This window comes from Salvelinus alpinus, chromosome 1 (assembly GCF_045679555.1).
Source record: "Salvelinus alpinus chromosome 1, SLU_Salpinus.1, whole genome shotgun sequence".
Taxonomy (NCBI): domain Eukaryota; kingdom Metazoa; phylum Chordata; class Actinopteri; order Salmoniformes; family Salmonidae; genus Salvelinus; species Salvelinus alpinus.
In genome coordinates, this window is record NC_092086.1 from 8,197,210 (window position 1) to 8,217,443 (window position 20,234).

Below are 20,234 nucleotides of genomic sequence, written 5' to 3' on the forward strand. Positions count from 1 at the left end.
GGGTTGCAGGCAAATATACCCGTTCCGCTAATTCTAGGAGCTAGCCTATCAACCAGTGTTTCCCGGTTCACATCACCGGCGCACATGAGCTTCTTGTCAGATGTCAGCCCTATACTGTAAGTACCGCAGAAGGCCACCCCAAGCATTGGCTGCATTATGTCTGTGGTACGCTTATCACCGTTCACTCTCTCGACTGTATCCTTGAAAGGATCCCCTATGGGATCCAGTACACCCTTCTCAAACTCCACCATGTGAAGTGTGTTGCAGAATAGCTTATGATTACTCTCCTCTTGGTTGCGGTGTCTGCCGGCGTGCTTCTTTCTAACCCTGAGAGCTGAACTGAAAGGCTGGAGTAGAGTTGGCATACAAGTGTACGCTTGTGCTCGCATCATAGCGTCCCTAGTAACGGAGCCGTTGAGTCTTTCCGATCGGCCCGTGGTGAAAATGTAAGGTCTGCGGTAGCCACTCGAGCAGTCCGACTCTGGGCAAAAGCCGTTGAATGCATCTGCGACCACCATGTCGAAGGGACCGCCCGTGTTTATGTGCACGTCTCCTCCTCGTACGTCCTTCATGTACAAGTTGGGGATGTACACCCCGGGAGAGTCTAGGGTCTCTGGTATAACGACAGACTCGCAGTATTGGTTGACGGTGTGCACCTGGTGCGTATTGTGAGACGTGGGTTTGCAGACAATCTCCGTGCCCAGTGTGTATAGAGCGGACTTCTGTTGCATGAGGGAGACACCACATCCCGTGAAACGAACACCCCTGAACAGTAGGTAGGACATGCCCGAGTAGTACTTGGTGTCGTAGTGATCCACTATGACATTGTGAGTCAACAAGGTGCTGTAGTGCATCCCCATCAACACCTTGGCTAGGATGTTGCTAATACCCGCAAGCTTTTGCAGTCTGATGGCCCACATGTACGTGACCAGGGACGTATCGCTAAATCCGGCATCGGTACACCGCTTGTGTGTCAATGCGGTAGGCTCAAACTGTTCACTGACATCACACCAGCCCTCCTGTAGTGCTACCTTGGAGAAAGCGCACTGTCCATTCAAACGTATCACCGTGAGAGCTCTCTCGTTTGACAGATTCAGCTCGTTGGTTAGATTGAGGTCGTGCTCTCTGTATCGGATAGGGACGCGGACAGTGTCAGCAACTTTGCCATCATCCCCAAAGCGGTACACTCTAGCGCCTAGGACTGGGAGGATGATCCAGTACATGAGATTACAATAGTCCACATCATCCAAGGTGAAGGTAGTTGGGTAGCCATATTCCGTGTTGCCAGTTACAGTGAAGAACACAGGCATGGAGGCTATCACAGAGTTGCGCCTGCTCCCAACTATGCCCTTAAACAGTGAGATTAGGCTGTTCATCAATCCCTCAATTTGTAACAATACGGTACGTTCCTCGGGTGTAATGGTCAAATCTGTCTCCTTTCCAGCGAGGACCTGCCGTATGTAAACTGCGCAGATCGGGTCGGTTAACCAAGACCAGAAAAGTCTTCCCTTGGTCCAGTCTGCAGTTTGGAAATGGGTAACGACTCCCTCCTCCAGGATAGCCATTCTCAACTGAATCATTGACTCTAAACCCTGTCCGTAATGGAGCGCCCGTTCAAGGAATAACAAGTTATCTCGCACATGTTTGGCGTGCTCTGTATCTCCGAAGTGAGTGAGCAACTCGCTGCCTATCTGAGCAATTTCGTTTTCGATGCTGTTCATCGGCGACGAGTTGAACAGAGCCACGCGAGGCCTACCAACCCAGCGCTCGGGCACAACGTTTTCCCTGTCCCTGTCACAATTGTCAGGTGGACGAGGTACCACCATGTTGCGGGCGTCGAACTCAAGTATGGACGCGGGGTTTTCTATCTTACTGTACCAGTCTCTACTGTGCCCGAGGCTGGCCAGGTTTTCTACAGAAATGGAGTTGGGATCGGCTCTCATCAAAGAGTTGACATCGGTTTGCAGTCTGATGCGACGAGCTTCACTGAACAGCTCTTTCGGGTTACCCACGGGGTGTAGGCTACGGAGAGTGACACAGGCCACCGCTCCGTCATACTGGTGGAGGTATGAGGCGCAGGGTGATCGCTGAGCAAGCTGCTTGTAGTTGACGTCGTCCGATTCTGTAGTAGAGAGCACATGTGACGGGTTGATCTGATTCAGAGCTGGCGCCATGCATCCGACCGTGAAGTACTCCCATTTGAAACCTTCTGAGTTACAGAAGGCCTTGTGTTCGGTGGACGTGTCTCTGTTGGCACCGTGTTCCATCTGTACTCCGTCCACCTGCACGATGGGTATCTTATCAGTGGGTCCTCCTCCGACTCTAATGTAGTTTACCTTCATGTCGATTGAGCTGTCCTGGAAACACGATTCGTTGGTGAAGGGTAGGTCCTTGTCACCAATGTCGTGCTGGGTGACCTGTTTCATGGTGAACTCGTAGCCTACCCCTGCTCTACCGGTCTCATTGGCCATGGTGTACACAGAGAACTCGGGGGTGATCTTGGTGTCCTCGCTGACGATCTGAGACCGTATTATGCCGTTGGAGCTTCTCTGGGAGATGACGCGGAACAGCGTGTCACCCACGATCATGACTTCGGGCTTATCGCTCCCTAGTATCCTCCCAGCGTTTTCTAGGGCGCAAACAAAATAGTCGGGCTGTATATTGATCATACCGCACATGAGTTCAGCCATCACCAATACAGAGTCCAATTTCTCAGCTCGACTAGAGCTCTTTGTCCTTTGTGCGATTCTGTCTGTCAAGGTGGGTTGCGCTGAACAATATCTGAGCACAATATCTGAGCACCTCAATGGTCCTAGTTAGCTCCCAGCAACTCTCTTCTGATCAGATCCATGGCCACCGAAGGCACTGTAACGCTCAGGAGGCTTCCGAATTGCATCGTGACCACCTTGGACCTATGTTGGAACACTTGGCTGTACTCTCTAGTCTGCACTCCGTTGCTAATTGTGTCGTAGGTGCCCTGCTGAGCCTCGCGCTGGTCCGTGATCCTGTAGCGCCTGCAGAACCTCGTACCTGTGGGAACTACTTCGTCCGGTACCAGCATCTTGTATACAAAGCCAGCGAGTAGGCGACTCGTTTCTCTCTGTTGTCTGAACAGGGTAACTCCCATGTGAGCCTGAGATATCACAACGGTGGCATCAGCAGAGATGGAACTGTTGGTGGCCGAGGCTCTGATTATGTTATCCACCATGTACTCAGCGAATGTGTTGTTTGGCGAGACCAGGAAGGTTGGTGCTTTCACCAAACGCACAACGGTCGCCAGTGGTTTCAGCGTGTAGCTGCTCGGGTCCATGGTTACCACACTCATGATGCGGGCAACCTCTTGGGGCTCTAGTCGATTGAATTAAATTATAAGGACTAACAGGCGACCTGGCTGTGTGCTTGCTATAGTAGAGATAGAGTTGATGTCAATAGCAACCTCTGAGACCGACAGAGTCCATTGTTAAGATGTTTATTTTGTTGGTTAGACGACAATGTCTCGAGTGTCCCACACGCCCTTGCGAAGCTTCTTGTAAGGACTCTTAACTAGAGCTCCGTGTGACGTTACGGGGAGCTTACCGAGAGCTCTATACATCTCTTCGGTGCACTTGTCGTGGTACATTAGTAAACTCGAATCGTTACCGTGTCGTCTCAGAAGGTTTTCAGCAACAATCACGTCTGTGGTGACGTCGATGGCTTTGCGTTTCAGATTGGAGAGCTTAACCACACGTGCCTGGACCTTGGTATCACTGTCGTCGTCGCTGTCCTCATCGTCGCTGTCGTCCTGGTAGTAGTGGTAATAACCACCACCTCGGTTTAGGTTGCTCAGGGTTGTTAGCCTGTCTCAGCCTGTTGCTACACAGACAACATAAGGCTCTAAACAGCATCCAGAACATGCTGGAGGCTCGGTTCATAAGCTACGGACTTTGTAAGTATACGAGAAAGCACGTTGGTATCGTTAACCAGACATCAAACGCTTGACAGTACAGAACCTATGCCCTCCCTGCCTGATAGGACCGAGAAGGGAGATGACGAGAGCCACCGCGAGCGTGTCCAGGGAACGTATGTTCCGTTGCGAGAAGGAGCTTGCCGAAGCCGCTCTGGAAGACAGAGGGAGCTCCTACGTATTAGACATCTTCAGAAAACGTGAGCTTAGTCATCGTGAAAGGGTTCAGTGTGACAATGTCGACTACGAGCGTGACGGGTTGATCCCTATCCATCGGGACGTCAACTCCTAGGCTTACGTAAGTAAGGGTTTGGAAGTAAGCATTTCAAGGTAATGCCTACACCTGTTGTGTTTGATGCAGTTGACAAATACAATTTGATTTAATTTCATTTTAACTATGCGTTTAATACACTTTATGTTGGTGTTTCTTTTATTTTGGCAGATACAGTACATGTACTGTATGTCTTTTTGATAGTTATTTTTGTAGAAACTATTGATCCTCTTTGGCTAAATTATGCTCTGTTGTATTTTAAACATTGAGAGCGGGCTCCTGTGGTTGGATTAAAAAAATAATAATAATTGTAAAAAGTATTTATTTTGTATTTGTTTTGCCCCTTGGGTCCCCTACGGGCTTGGTCCCAGCTCCTGAATCACACATTTTACTAGTCACATTTATTTATTATGCAGTTTATATATTTTAATTAATTAATTAATTAAACAAGTGTCCCCCCTACCTCCTCTCCTCCCCATCTGACAAATAACAAAGTGTCCACAGCAGCAGGCCTCTACACTCATTGAGAGTGGGCTCCTGAATCCCCCTGTGGTTGGCGGTTGCAGTAAAAAATAAATATATACTACATACTGTATATTTTTTTATTTCTCCGGGGCCCAGGGGCAATAGCCCAGGTAAGCCAGCCCTTCCTATGTCAGAAAATAGCCAAGGCCTATTGACCTTATTCCTATGTGTTTCTGGATCAATCAATACAATTTCTGAATCCTTAAAATGTACATTTTGGTGTCTTGAAGTTTCCTATGACCTATAGGCCTAGGGAAATGCATTCATTTTGCAATGTATTAGCCTATTTCTTAGGTCTATAGAATATTTAGTACACAACTGAAATATCAACATCAGTCATGTCGATTGTATAGGATTCCAGCGCCTTGACAGATGCACACACACCACTGTGGTGACACGTCCCCTATATGACTATCTCTGTCCCCACGTTGTGATTCCCCTCCCCCACTCCACTTTACCGCGCAGAGCCAGAGAGGGAAAATCACTTTCATCTGGAGAAGCTCGTCCGTTAACACGGGGCGGCCCATCTGCAGGTCCCCGCTGTTCCTAAAAGAAAGGTGAGCAATATCATATTTTCAACAATTGAAATGATATGGAAAGTTATTTTCATGCTGTAGTACAATTCCAGCACCATAAATCGTTGTATTGGTTTATGAACTATGTTAGCCTAGTTAGCTTGTTTGTTGCTAGTGCTAATGTTCGCTCACTATCTAGCTAATGCACTAGTGAGCCAATTTTGTTGACATTTGGGCGGGTAGCTTGATTAGTTAACATAACTGTTGATAAAGAGACTGATATTTTATGGCTATTTCAGTCAATTCTATCAGTGTGGTTATAAGTAACATGCATAGACAGCTAAATGGGACACGTGATCCCCATAGATGAACTTGAGACGGTAGCAGTTTGATAACATTAGATGGTGTTAGTTTAGCGAGCTAAAGTTGGCTGGCTGGAAACCAGGGGTTGTGCACCCCACCTTGCATCTCATAGCAGAGTGGAAGAGGGAAAGTCACAGATGGCATTTTTTACTGCTTCTAACGTGCTTGTTTTGTAGTCATCTAACAAACATACATTATGTCTCTTATAAATTGTAGGTTAAGCCATGAATGTTGATTGTCTGACAGCCTTGGTATAGTTAAGCAGTAAAGCACAAGGAAAGGTTGAGGACTGTTCTTATGTAAGAGGCAACGCGGAGTGCCTGCCTGGTTACAGCCCTTAACCTTGGTATATTGGCCATATACCACAAACCCCCGAGGTGCCTTATTTCTTAAATATACCACAGTTTCAGCCAATCAACATCCAGGACCCAAACTACCCAGTTTATAATGTCTGCTTTATTCCACAGATTAAGGATTTGAGTTGGCCTGACGGAGAGATCTTCCAGGCGACTCCGGCCCATGGAGGATGCAGAGCATCACATCAGATCAAACATTGATAAACCAGTACTTTACCAGCGTTTTATCAATATCTTTAAAGGTAAGGTGAAGATTGAATATATTTCTGACAGTCCTAAATATGACAGCTATGAATTAGATGAATCAGATGTACATTTTAGAGGTTAGTGGGAAACAGTGAATTGGGATATATGGGCACAGTCACCCAGGAAAAAAGGTTTAAAGGAATAGCCATGTCTTTGTATTATGGTCATAGGATTCTTAAAGGTCCACTACAGTCACACGATGCTCCATCTGAAATCTCCTTCCACCTGAAAAGGCCCACCGTGAAAACGAATCATTGGTTTAGAAGACAAAGTAAGAGTGACAACTGAATCTAGCCTCTTGAAAGACAGAGCAGCGCATCCCCCTCCCTAAACCCCCTGCTGCACACCTGAACCTCATTTTGATTGGCAGTGATATGTGTGAGATCACTTTTAGACAGTGTGAGGTCATTTTATGAGAACAGTTGTTTTTGGAGAAGCTTGGCAAGTTGAATGGGGTGATCATGTGACCGGAGTGGACCTCCAGACAGTGATTATTCTCTGTAATAATTGACAAGCACAATGCAATATCTCCTAATGTTTGTATTTTGTGTCTGCTAAGGACGGGGAGTTTTTGCCACTGAATTCATATCCAAAGGAGACTTTGTTGTGGAGTACCGAGGTGAACTGCTTACACAACAGGAGGGCGAGGTCCGAGCTGATCAGTACAATGATTCTGCAAAGGTTTTTCTTTTCGATTTCCAATGGAAAGGAAGAACATGGTGGTAAGTAGGATTGATGAGAACAAAATAAACATATTACTGCCTTTTGAGATCTAAAAAAAGCAACAACATTAAAATGGAGACAGACATTTAAATGGTTGGTGGCACAATATGCACTGTAGGCCTATCTCAGGCCCAGATACTAATTTGACCTTGTCCCTGACCTAAACAGTCAGGAACAATATTAGTCTTCAAACCAACTGGTTCGCTATCAGAGCATCTGCACTCCTTTGTTAAACAACAGTTAGGGACTTTTCTGCCCCTTTTCTGGAATAGAAACCCTGTGCTGCAATATCTTCATTAAACTGACATGTTATGTTTCTATGCAGCATTGATGCATCTGAAGAAGACTCCTCCCTCGGGAGACTCGTTAATGATGATCACTAAAGACTCAATCTCAAAATGAAGGCCATACAAGCAAACGATGAGCCACACTTGTGCCTCTTCGCGACTCGAGATATTGCAGCTGGCGAAGAGTTGACTTATAGTTACGGTGATTCAGACTGGCCATGGAGAACACAGGTGAGGAACTTTTTTTTTTAAAGATGCTAGATGAAATTACCACCCATCTTGGAAGAGCCGGGAGGATGAGCAATTCACTACCCTGTCATGCAATATGTTGTGATGCAGACAGTGTCTCTTAACTACTAAGATGTAATTGATGTCTAATTGTTGTCTTGGTTCACTTAATTCAGGTCATCAAAACTGAATTGTCGTCCAGCCCAAAACCTGGTAAGAACTTTACTAAAGTCATAGATCAATATGAGTTTATTTTTTTCTATTATCACATTTACTATTTCACTTTCACAAATACACATTTATAGTCTAACATCAATTGCACTGGAATGCAGTGCAGTTGTTACATACATCAAGAGTTAACTAAATATACAATACATTGAAATATATGAAATAAAAACATTAGCAATAAGAACTCAGTAGTTAGGCTCTTGTGGGCTCATTTAGTAGCCCAACTAATGAGGGTGTTGCTCTTCTCCTGAAAAGTTCAGTCCTGCATCTGACCAGAATAGGATGTTCAAAACTAAACGCTACACCAGGCATTTCCTGTGTGCTTTCTTATACAGTAGGTCACCAGATGTATACAATGCATTAGATCACGTTTTTTGATTTGAGGGGATTTTTCAGTGTTTTAAACATGTTGATTATGTGTCAGTATCCAGGGGTTTGTCAGTTTCTACAAAAACAGTCTCTTAGTGCAGAGATGTCTGACTGTTTTGCCTGTTGGTCACAGGCTGGGAGCATCCAGGGGCTGTGGCAGAGCAGAGCACTTAGGGGTGAAGTCCCTTGCTCAAAGGCAAAACAGCAGTAGGTAGTACACAGGGATACACCGGTAACCCACCGGGCTTCAATATCACCGTATACTACCTACTGCCGTTGTGCCCATCAGCAAGGCACTTTACAACACACACATCACAGGCTGATAGCAGGACAGGGGCTGTGGCAGAGCATCAGAGCCCATCAGAAAGGCACTTTACAACACACACATCACAGGCTGATAGCAGGACAGGGTCTCCAAAAAATGATTGTTCTCTGTAATAATTGACTAGCACAATACAATAACTCCTAATGTTTGTATTTTTGTGTCTGCTAAGGACGACAAGTTGATTTACGGGGGGAGGTCGGGTAATGTAATTATGTGCCCGAGCACAAAACAACATATATGTAATTTTTGTCCTGTCTAAATCTGCCATGTCAGTCATTTTTAATTCCAACCAGAATAACCTAATGTTTTTTGGTCACCTGAAAGTACTAGTCCCGTGCGAATCAACATCAAGTTTTATTTGTCACATGCGCCGAATAAAACAGGTGCTTACTTACAAGCCCTTAACCAACAATGCAGTTCAAGAAATAGAGTTAAGAAAATATATACTAAATAAAATAAGTCAGCTTTTGCAGACACGTCTCCCCCCGCATCAGTATAGAAAGGGTCCCTAACAAACTGCATCAGTATAGAAAGGGTCCCTAGCAAACTGCATCAGTATAGAAAGGGTCCCTAGCAAACTGCATCAGTATAGAAAGGGTCCCTAACAAACTGCATCAGTATAGAAAGGGTCCCTAGCAAACTGCATCAGTATAGAAAGGGTCCCTAGCAAACTGCATCAGTATAGAAAGGGTCCCTAGCAAACTGCATCAGTATAGAAAGGGTCCCTAGCAAACTGCATCAGTATAGAAAGGGTCCCTAACAAACTGCATCAGTATAGAAAGGGTCCCTAACAAACTGCATCAGTATAGAAAGGGTCCCTAACAAACTGCATCAGTATAGAAAGGGTCCCTAGCAAACTGCATCAGTATAGAAAGGGTCCCTAACAAACTGCATCAGTATAGAAAGGGTCCCTAACAAACTGCATCAGTATAGAAAGGGTCCCTAGCAAACTGCATCAGTATAGAAAGGGTCCCTAACAAACTGCATCAGTATAGAAAGGGTCCCTAACAAACTGCATCAGTATAGAAAGGGTCCCTAGCAAACTGCATCAGTATAGAAAGGGTCCCTAACAAACTGCATCAGTATAGAAAGGGTCCCTAACAAACTGCATCAGTATAGAAAGGGTCCCTAACAAACTGCATCAGTATAGAAAGGGTCCCTAACAAACTGCATCAGTATAGAAAGGGTCCCTAGCAAACTGCATCAGTATAGAAAGGGTCCCCAGCAAACTGCATCAGTATAGAAAGGGTCCTTAGCAAACTGCATCAGTATAGAAAGGGTCCCTAACAAACTGCATCAGTATAGAAAGGGTCCCTAACAAACTGCATCAGTATAGAAAGGGTCCCTAACAAACTGCATCAGTATAGAAAGGGTCCCTAACAAACTGCATCAGTATAGAAAGGGTCCCTAGCAAACTGCATCAGTATAGAAAGGGTCCCTAGCAAACTGCATCAGTATAGAAAGGGTCCCCAGCAAACTGCATCAGTATAGAAAGGGTCCTTAGCAAACTGCATCAGTATAGAAAGGGTCCCTAACAAACTGCATCAGTATAGAAAGGGTCCCTAACAAACTGCATCAGTATAGAAAGGGTCCCTAACAAACTGCATCAGTATAGAAAGGGTCCCTAACAAACTGCATCAGTATAGAAAGGGTCCCTAGCAAACTGCATCACCTTTGTGGGGAGACTAAAATCATCAAATCTTGTTGCAAAGTTACAATGTGTATATCATTGACCGCTAGCCAGAAATAGCAATGTTTTTCTTCCTTCCTCGTTATGCAGACATCAGCACACCTGGCACCATCGAGGTGCAGCTGTTTACTTTCTACACGGGTTGTTATTTTTCAGTTTCGTCCTAAGAACAGATTGTAGTGGTAAAATAAAAAGGGATACATTTTTTTGGTGCCATTTAGGTGAAATTGATCTCCAAGCTTCACTCCAGTCAAAACGGGCTTTGCGAGTGTTTGATTCCATTCATTTGCTGTGGGCTGGCGCTAGTGCTCCAGCTTATTTGTATTTAAAACAACTTTTTAAACTTTTATTTAACTCGTCAAGTCAGTTAAGAACAAATTCTTATTTTCAATGACAGCCTAGGAACAGTGGGTTAATTGCCTTGTTCAGGGGCAGAATGACAGATTTTTACCTTGTCAGCTCGGGGATTCAATCTTGCAACCTTTCGGTTACTAGTCCAACGCTCTAACCACTAGGCTACCTGCCTCCCCAGCTTAGCCAACGTTTGCTTGCCATTTTTCTTCCTTGACCTTTTCCATTGTCCAGCCAGCCTTCTATAGTTACCCACTGTATTGTCCAGCCCAGCCTTCTATAGTTACCCACTGTATTGTCCAGCCCAGCCTTCTATAGTTACTCACTGTATTGTCCAGCCCAGCCTTCTATAGTTACCCACTGTATTATCCAGCCAGCCTTCTATAGTTACCCACTGTATTGTCCAGTCAGCCTTCTATAGTTACCCACTGTATTGTCCAGCCCAGCCTTCTATAGTTACCCACTGTATTGTCCAGCCCAGCCTTCTATAGTTACCCACTGTATTGTCCAGCCCAGCCTTCTATAGTTACCCACTGTATTGTCCAGCCCAGCCTTCTATAGTTACCCACTGTATTGTCCAGCCCAGCCTTCTATAGTTACCCACTGTATTGTCCAGCCAGCCTTCTATAGTTACCCACTGTATTGTCCAGCCCAGCCTTCTATAGTTACCCACTGTATTGTCCAGCCAGCCTTCTATAGTTACCCACTGTATTGTCCAGCCAGCCTTCTATAGTTACCCACTGTATTGTCCAGCCAGCCTTCTATAGTGCCTTCTATAGTTACCCACTGTATTGTCCAGCCAGCCTTCTATAGTTACCCACTGTATTGTCCAGCCTAGCCTTCTATAGTTACCCACTGTATTGTCCAGCCCAGCCTTCTATAGTTACCCACTGTATTGTCCAGCCAGCCTTCTATAGTTACCCACTGTATTGTCCAGCCAGCCTTCTATAGTTACCCACTGTATTGTCCAGCCTAGCCTTCTATAGTTACCCACTGTATTGTCCAGCCAGCCTTCTATAGTTACCCACTGTATTGTCCAGCCAGCCTTCTATAGTTACCCACTGTATTGTCCAGACAGCCTTCTATAGTGCCTTCTATAGTTACCCACTGTATTGTCCAGCCAGCCTTCTATAGTTACCCACTGTATTGTCCAGCCTAGCCTTCTATAGTTACCCACTGTATTGTCCAGCCCAGCCTTCTATAGTTACCCACTGTATTGTCCAGCCAGCCTTCTATAGTTACCCACTGTATTGTCCAGCCAGCCTTCTATAGTTACCCACTGTATTGTCCAGCCAGCCTTCTATAGTTACCCACTGTATTGTCCAGCCAGCCTTCTATAGTTACCCACTGTATTGTCCAGCCAGCCTTCTATAGTTACCCACTGTATTGTCCAGCCTAGCCTTCTATAGTTACCCACTGTATTGTCCAGCCCAGCCTTCTATAGTTACCCACTGTATTGTCCAGCCAGCCTTCTATAGTTACCCACTGTATTGTCCAGCCAGCCTTCTATAGTTACCCACTGTATTGTCCAGCCTAGCCTTCTATAGTTACCCACTGTAGGGAAAAGGTTTTGGGGGGGCTCATATCAGAGGAAAAAAGAAAAGCAGTCAATCATGTCAATAACTGTTTTATCCCTCCTCTGTAGTCCCAAATTAAGTCCAAGTGATTGATGATGTCACTCAATAAACAAACCTCAGCTACAAACTCCTCATCAAGCATTTACACCAGTATTGACAGGACCCGGTAATCATTTACACTAGTATGTGTTGGGTTTGTTGTGGCGGCAATTGCAGAGAAATGCAATTATCTCCTCCCTAATGCTCTCATACTCTCTTGAGAGCATTAGGCCTACCCTTACTTAGCTACCTAACATCATTATGTCCCCTCCCTCTTTATCCCTACCCTTACTTAGCTACCTAACATCATGTAAAAGTAGATCATGATGCTCAGCAGACTACGAAACGAGCCATGTTGAAAGATAAATGTTAGTCATCGCTGAGTCCAATGTTCTTTAAGTCACAGCTGAGTTTAGCCAAAGCATGTTCAGGCAGTGTGGTCTATCCGCGTTGAAAGAGCCAATAGGCGGGCAGACAGACCCTTGTACCCCTGTTAGCAGCTCTGATTGGCAGTAACTGGTATGTTACTGATATTGATTGACAGCACTTAATGGGCAGGGCTATAAGAAAAGAGATTCTCCCATTGGATAATATTGAGCAAGGGCTCATTTTGTTACTAAATATCAGATTTATTTCTGCTGGGATTAAAAAATAAAAAAAAATTAAGCAAAATGATCTTTCAAAAAATGTATAAAACAACATCTCATGGCACATTAGGGACTGTGAAATGGTACACAGACACAGTCTGTGACACTAACACACACAATCTACACCCACATTATTCTTTAGTTGTATTGTTTGTGTAAGTCATTGTATTCTAATGCTGATTGTAACACCCACATTATTCTTTAGTTGTATTGTTTGTGTAAGTCATTGTATTCTAATGCTGATTGTAACACCCACATTATTCTTTAGTTGTATTGTTTGTGTAAGTCATTGTATTCTAATGCTGATTGTAACACCCACATTATTCTTTAGTTGTATTGTTTGTGTAAGTCATTGTATTCTAATGCTGATTGTAACCCTAAACCCCCTAGAAACAGCCTTATTCCTTGTCTGGACCTGCAAATGTCCCCAGTTGGTCCAATGGTTGTCAGTTTGCTATTCTTGCGTGGACTTCTGGTCCCCACAAGTATAGTTAAACATGTCCACTCTCACACTCGAACACACACAATCTACACACACATTATTCTTTAGGAATATTGTTGTATTTAATATTTGTGTGAATGTTTTTGGCTATTAGTGTGTCCGTGCTTGGTTACTTGTCGTGTTTTATGGTAATTTTTGTTGGATTGTACCTCAACTTTAAAGGAGCTAATAGTATTTAAGTATTTCTGTGCCGCGTAGGTTTATTTTGTTTGCCTTGTTTGACTGATTTCAGCTCATTGACGCGTTGCAGAATGACAACTCCCAACCCTTTCAGAACAGCAGGGACACGGATGGATCAGATTCCAACTTGAAAGAAGATGCGGAGACCTGTGTCTTCCAGCCCCAAACCCACGGTAAGAGAACTTGAATGATGGCCACAGTCGATCGTTGATCCCCCTTTAAATTGTCTATCAGCCTAACTCCCCAGTTATTATAGCCCCTAGCGTATTCACCTAGATCAGGGCTATTCAACTATATTCTTACAGTTGGCAGATTTGAAAAAGGTTATTTACTGGGGACCAGACATTTTTTACATGCGATTGCTTTTCCTAAGACCGGTATGAACCACTTTTTTGGCCTACTTATAACACAGTTGACCTGCATTACATTCTTCATACATAGCTTTGTTTTTGATTTTTATTTACACATAGGAAACCTTTTATGCATGGCATATGTCAGCTGACCAGCATCACATTCCATTCTGTATTTATTTAATTTCATTCTTTCCTGTTTTACACAATTTATTTTGAACATAAAAAACACACAAGTGTTTCCCTTCGAATGGAAGAAATTGCACTTTGGGAGAGAGCAGAAAAGTGCAACCCGCCGGTATGAAGATTCACATTTGACAGGAAGAAACAGTGTTTGTTTTCATGTGAGAGAAGCTGGATTTACACGTGTCTGTTTAGGAATTATTCTGCAATAATATGCTCAGTCCAAAACGTTGCACAGCCCACAGACTGAAGTGCCTCAGATAAGATGTTTGCACGTCTCCGAACTCTAGGTAGAGGGAACCCTTGTCATGTGACATTGGCACCTTAGCATTCGCAGAGAAGTCTCCCCGTCGCATCGGTATAGAAAGGATCCCTAACAAACTGCATCACCTTTGTGGGGAGACTAAACTCATCAAATCATGTTGCAAAGCTATCTTTCAGCTTAACTGAAAACTCTGACATTACTGGTGTCATCTGTACTCGGGATGGCTTTATTAGGCTGGACAAATGACATTTTTAACAACGCTTTTTTTCTGGTAAAAATGAGTTCATTGCATCCGTCGTGGAGCCCAGTTTCATAATATTACCATATGTCCCAGTTGCTTGCTTTAGTTTTGAAGTAATCGTGAAAAAACAGGCCTTATTTTAGGGCATTTTTCACCCTGCCATCTCCTATTAGTTCTACTGAGCACCGTGGCACCAACTGGCCTTCCGAACGTTCTATTCCCAGCCCATTGTTCTGCATCACAATGCCATCTCCTATTAGTTCTACTGAGCACCGTGGCACCAACTCTCCTTCCGAACGTTCTATTCCCAGCCCATTGTTCTGCATCACAATGCCATCTCCTATTAGTTCTACTGAGCACCGTGGCACCAACTGGCTTTCCGAACGTTCTATTCCCAGCCCATTGTTCTGCATCACAATGCCATCTCCTATTAGTTCTACTGAGCACCGTGGCACCAACTGGCTTTCTGAACGTTCTATTCCCAGCCCATTGTTCTGCATCACAATGCCATCTCCTATTAGTTCTATTGAGCACCGTGGCACCAACTCGCGTTCCGAACGTTCTATTCCCAGCCCATTGTTCTGCATCACAATGCCATCTCCTATTAGTTCTACTGAGCACCGTGGCACCAACTCGCGTTCCGAACGTTCTATTCCCAGCCCATTGTTCTGCATCACAATGCCTGCATTGCTATTGTTGGCAATGAGACCTGCCCACGTTGGTAGTTAAAATGTCAACCACAACAAGAAATGACTCATGGAACTCTGAGGTCGTCCCATTGTTTCCTATAGGGAAATATAGGTATGTCTGTCTATTTTGATAAATATCTCGCAATGTGTATATTTAGATTTTTTTCAAATTAGACACCATTGGACACAACATTTTAGAATTCTTCTGTGATTTATTTTTGTATTTTTTTTAGCAACATTATCCTACATTTTTTTTAATGTATACTTTTTAATTTAACCTTGAACTAGTCATGTACAGTATATCACACAGTGTTGGGATCAATTCCAATCATTTCAACCACTACACTGTGTTTTTTAATTTCTCTTTAATGGTTTTCATTTTGGAATTGGAATTTGCTTTACTTTCTGAATTGAAATGGAAGTTGAACCCAATCCTTACAGCATAACACAAAATGGCTAATATTTTTTAATCCCTGCACATGTTCTAACCACTTGTGTTAAGGAGAAATGTTGGGATATTTGTTCAATAGCCATTTTAGAACTTGTTTAGTATGTATCCCTTATTACTATCAATGGCTACATCAAGCTTGTGACTCTACTAACTTGTTGGATGCATTTGTAGTTTGTTTTGGTTGTTTCTGATTTATTTTATGCCCAATTTCAATTAATTCTAAATAATACACTGCTCAAAAAAATAAAGGGAACACTAAAATAACACATCCTAGATCTGAATGAATGAAATATTCTTATTAAATACTTTTTTCTTTACATAGTTGAATGTGCTGACAACAAAATCACACAAAAATGATCAATGGAAATCAAATTTATCAACCCATGGAGGTCTGGATTTGGAGTCACACTCAAAATTAAAGTGGAAAACCACACTACAGGCTGATCCAACTTTGATGTAATGTCCTTAAAACAAGTCAAAATGAGGCTCAGTAGTGTGTGTGGCCTCCACGTGCCTGTATGACCTCCCTACAACGCCTGGGCATGCTCCTGATGAGGTGGCGGATGGTCTCCTGAGGGATCTCCTCCCAGACCTGGACTAAAGCATCCGCCAACTCCTGGACAGTCTGTGGTGCAACGTGGCGTTGGTGGATGGAGCGAGACATGATGTCCCAGATGTGCTCAATTGGATTCAGGTCTGGTGAACGGGCGGGCCAGTCCATAGCATCAATGCCTTCCTCTTGCAGGAACTGCTGACACACTCCAGCCACATGAGGTCTAGCATTGTCTTGCATTAGGAGGAACCCAGGGCCAACCGCACCAGCATATGGTCTCACAAGGGGTCTGAGGATCTCATCTTGGTACCTAACGGCAGTCAGGCTACCTCTGGCGAGCACATGGAGGGCTGTGCGGCCCCCCAAAGAAATGCCACCCCACACCATGACTGACCCACCGCCAAACCGGTCATGCTGGAGGATGTTGCAGGCAGCAGAACGTTCTCCACGGCGTCTCCAGACTCTGTCACGTCTGTCACATGTGCTCAGTGTGAACCTGCTTTCATCTGTGAAGAGCACAGGGCGCCAGTGGCAAATTTGCCAATCTTGGTGTTCTCTGGCAAATGCCAAACGTCCTGCACGGTGTTGGGCTGTAAGCACAACCCCCACCTGTGGACGTCGGGCCCTCATACCACCCTCATGGAGTCTGTTTCTGACCGTTTGAGCAGACACATGCACATTTGTGGCCTGCTGGAGGTCATTTTGCAGGGCGCTGGCAGTGCTCCTCCTGCTCCTCCTTGCACAAAGGCGGAGGTAGCGGTCCTGCTGCTGGGTTGTTGCCCTCCTACGGCCTCCTCCACGTCTCCTGATGTACTGGCCTGTCTCCTTGTAGCGCCTCCATGCTCTGGACACTACGCTGACAGACACAGCAAACCTTCTTGCCACAGCTCGCATTGATGTGCCATCCTGGATGAGCTGCACTACCTGAGCCACTTGTGTGGGTTGTAGACTCCGTCTCATGCTACCACTAGAGTGAAAGCACCGCCAGCATTCAAAAGTGACCAAAACATCAGCCAGGAAGCATAGGAACTGAGAAGTGGTCTGTGGTCACCACCTGCAGAACCACTCCTTTATTGGGGGTGTCTTGCTAATTGCCTATAATTTCCACCTATTGTCTATTCCATTTGCACAACAGCATGTGAAATTTATTGTCAATCAGTGTTGCTTCCTAAGTGGACAGTTTGATTTCACAGAAGTGTGATTGACTTGGAGTTACATTGTGTTGTTTAAGTGTTCCCTTTATTTTTTGGAGCAGTGTATATTGTGTAATTTTGGAGTCCTCTTTATTCTAAATAAGACTCATGTTTTCTAAACACTTTTGCCTGCCCCCACCCCATTGGATATGTTTCATGCTGAATATCCATCAGTCAGCTACCCTCCCCTCAGTCAGCTACCCTCCCCTTAGTCAGCTACCCTCCCCTAAACTCAGGCCAAAATCTGTGGATGTCATTTTTCTACACTGCTATCTAGAACCTAAAAGGGTTCTTTGGCTCTTTCTGCTCCCACAGGATTTTGGGTGTGTACTGAGCATTAGCCTACAAAATAGGTAATGGAATGATTACAAATAATCAGGACATGATTGTACAGCTATTGGTTTAGTATGTAAGAGTTGATATGTTGGAGTGAAACAGGTCAGGTTTTCAGTGATCAGACAATCTATTCAGTAAAACAAATGTATCAATTCTGATTTGTTCTTATGATTTCAGCTCAAACAAATGCTTGGATATGATTCTGAAGACTCAATCAGCAGCATCGAAATAACAGAAGATGAGTATGTGCCAGGAACAGAAAGTGAAAGTGAGAGCAGTTTGAGAAATGTAATGCATTGAAGGACAAATGCCTCACTACAGCCAGATCTGCACCTAAATATGGCCGTCTTGACAAAGGCATAGTTGGATATGACCCTGAAGACTCAATCAGCAGTATAGAAATAACAGATGATGAATATGTGACCTTATTTGCCTACCGTCTGTAAGCGGTTAGTCTTAGCGACCGTTCCACAGGTGCATGTTCATTAATTGTTTATGGTTCATTGAACAAGCATGGGAAACTGTGTTTAAACCTTTAACAATGAAGTTCTGTGAAGTTATTTGGATTTTACGAATTATCTTTGAAAGACAGGGTCTTGAAAGAGGGACATTTATTTTTTTGCTGAGTTTATATAGTACTAGAACAGTGACAAAGCCATTTGTTCCTTGTAAGTAGGGGTGTAACGGTTCACCAAACCCACTGTTCACTATGTTTTGGGGTGACGGTTCAATTTTTCCGGTACAGCGGAAAAATAAAATGCCATTACAATGTTCAGCGTTCACAATGTTCCCGGGATTGTATGTTGTGAAAGGATTGTTATGTTGGGTCTCAAGTTTTCACTCTGATGCTGCGTTTGTAACCATGTGGGAGGTGGGAATTGACCAGTTGTCTTAAATCCTATTTGGATGCATTCATGTAATTTCATCTTATTGATAAACGGCTATTGGCTAATGGCCAACAACTGCGTCAACCATAAACTAAAAGTACAGCTATCAATCTTGTAAACAAATTATAGAGTTCAAAAACAGATAGCTTTTTATAAATAATGTTTTGTTGCATTTAACTGCCAAAAATGCCTTTTATAAAAAACATTTTCTTAGTAGGTGACGTCAGAGGTCACCATGTGGTAGAAGTGGGAGCTCAGGATGATGAGTTTAGTAATTACCAGTTAGAGGTCCTTTTCAAGTGGATTTTTCCCAGTGTTATTTTATAATAAATTGCCAATTCCCACTTGGTAACAAATGCACCATGTTATTGCCTCCTTCAGTGCCTCATAAATGAGGCTTGTCTGTAGCACGGTACATCTCCCACTCCGGGGTCATGTGAAAGCCTTGCCCCCACTAAGCCATGTGTCCTAAATCATTTCCCAGTGTGTCTTGACTTTTCTAGTGAACTGTAGCATTACCACCCATGACTGTATCTGTTAATTGACAGAGACAGTTGTTGAATTCGTTCATTTTCAGGACTGTGGCCTTAACCAAGTTAGTTCCTAGGCATGTAGTATATTCAAAGTATTTGACAATACATTGCATATCTCTGAATGTACAAAACACTTCCGGCGCCGAAAAGAGATGGCCGCCTCGCTTCGCGTTCCTTGGAAAATATGCAGTATTTTGTTTTTTTACGTGTTATTTCTTACATCGGTACCCCAGGTAATCTTAGGTTTCATTACATACAGTCGGGAGGAACTACTGAATATACGATTAACGTCAACTCATCATCATCGTTCCTACCAGGAATATGACTTTCCCGAAACGGATCCAGTGTTTTGCCTTCCACCCAATACAATGGATCTGATCCCAGCCGGCGACCCTGTGCGACGCCGAAAAAGGGGAAAACGAGGCGGTCTCGTGGTCAGGCTTCGGAGACGGGCACATCGCGCTCCACTCCCTAGCATACTACTCGCCAATGTCCAGTCTCTTGACAATAAGGTTGATGAAATCCGAGCACGGGTAGCATTCCAGAGAGACATCAGGGATTGCAACGTGCTCTGCTTCACGGAAACATGGCTAACTCAAGGGACGCTAACGGAGTCGGTGCAGCCAGCTGGTTTCTTCATGCATCGCGCCGACAGAAACAAACATCTTTCCGGTAAGAAGAGGGGCGGGGGGGTATGCCTTATGATTAACGAGAAGTGGTGTGATCATCATAACAACACACAAGAACTCAAGTCATTCTGTTCACCTGATCTAGAACTCCTCACAATCAAATGTCGACCGCATTATCTACCAAGGGAATTCTCTTCAATCATAATCACAGCCGTATATATTCCCCCCCAAGCAGACACATCGATGGCCCTGAACGAACTTTATCTGACTCTTTGTAAACTGGAAACCACACACCCTGAGGCTGCATTCATCGTAGCTGGGGATTTTAACAAGGCTAATCTAAAAACAAAACTCCCTAAATTCTATCAGCATATCGATTGTGCTACCAGGGCTGGAAAAACACTAGACCATTGTTATACTAATTTCCGCGACGCTTATAAGGCCCTCCCCCGCCCCCCTTTCGGAAAAGCTGACCACGACTCCATTTTGTTGATTCCAGCCTACAAACAGAAACTCAAAAAACAAGCTCCCGCGCTCAGGTCTGTTCAACGCTGGTCCG

At 44.2% G+C, this 20,234-nt stretch overlaps 2 protein-coding genes and 1 long non-coding RNA gene across 7 annotated transcripts in view; 2 read left to right on the top strand and 1 right to left on the bottom strand.

The window, feature by feature from the left end:
• LOC139537693 (NLR family CARD domain-containing protein 3-like) overlaps nt 1-20,234 on the top strand; it is a 426,333-nt gene that overhangs the window by 311,026 nt on the left and 95,073 nt on the right. The window lies entirely within an intron of this gene.
• Nucleotides 1-20,234, bottom strand: part of LOC139540780 (NLR family CARD domain-containing protein 3-like) — a 301,765-nt gene that overhangs the window by 249,072 nt on the left and 32,459 nt on the right. The gene's annotated exons all lie outside the window — the stretch shown is intronic.
• Nucleotides 4,075-19,100, top strand: LOC139568786 (uncharacterized). 5 transcript variants are annotated; one of them, XR_011673782.1, is made up of 6 exons: nt 4,253-5,296; nt 6,085-6,215; nt 6,779-6,941; nt 7,268-7,670; nt 13,418-13,538; nt 17,804-19,100. It is a non-coding gene; the product is annotated as an uncharacterized lncRNA (long non-coding RNA). The 5 variants fall into 5 exon arrangements; XR_011673829.1 differs by lacking the exon at nt 17,804-19,100 and adding an exon at nt 14,629-16,379; XR_011673681.1 differs by lacking the exons at nt 13,418-13,538; nt 17,804-19,100 and adding an exon at nt 4,075-4,241 and having other exon boundaries at nt 5,205-5,296; nt 7,268-7,699.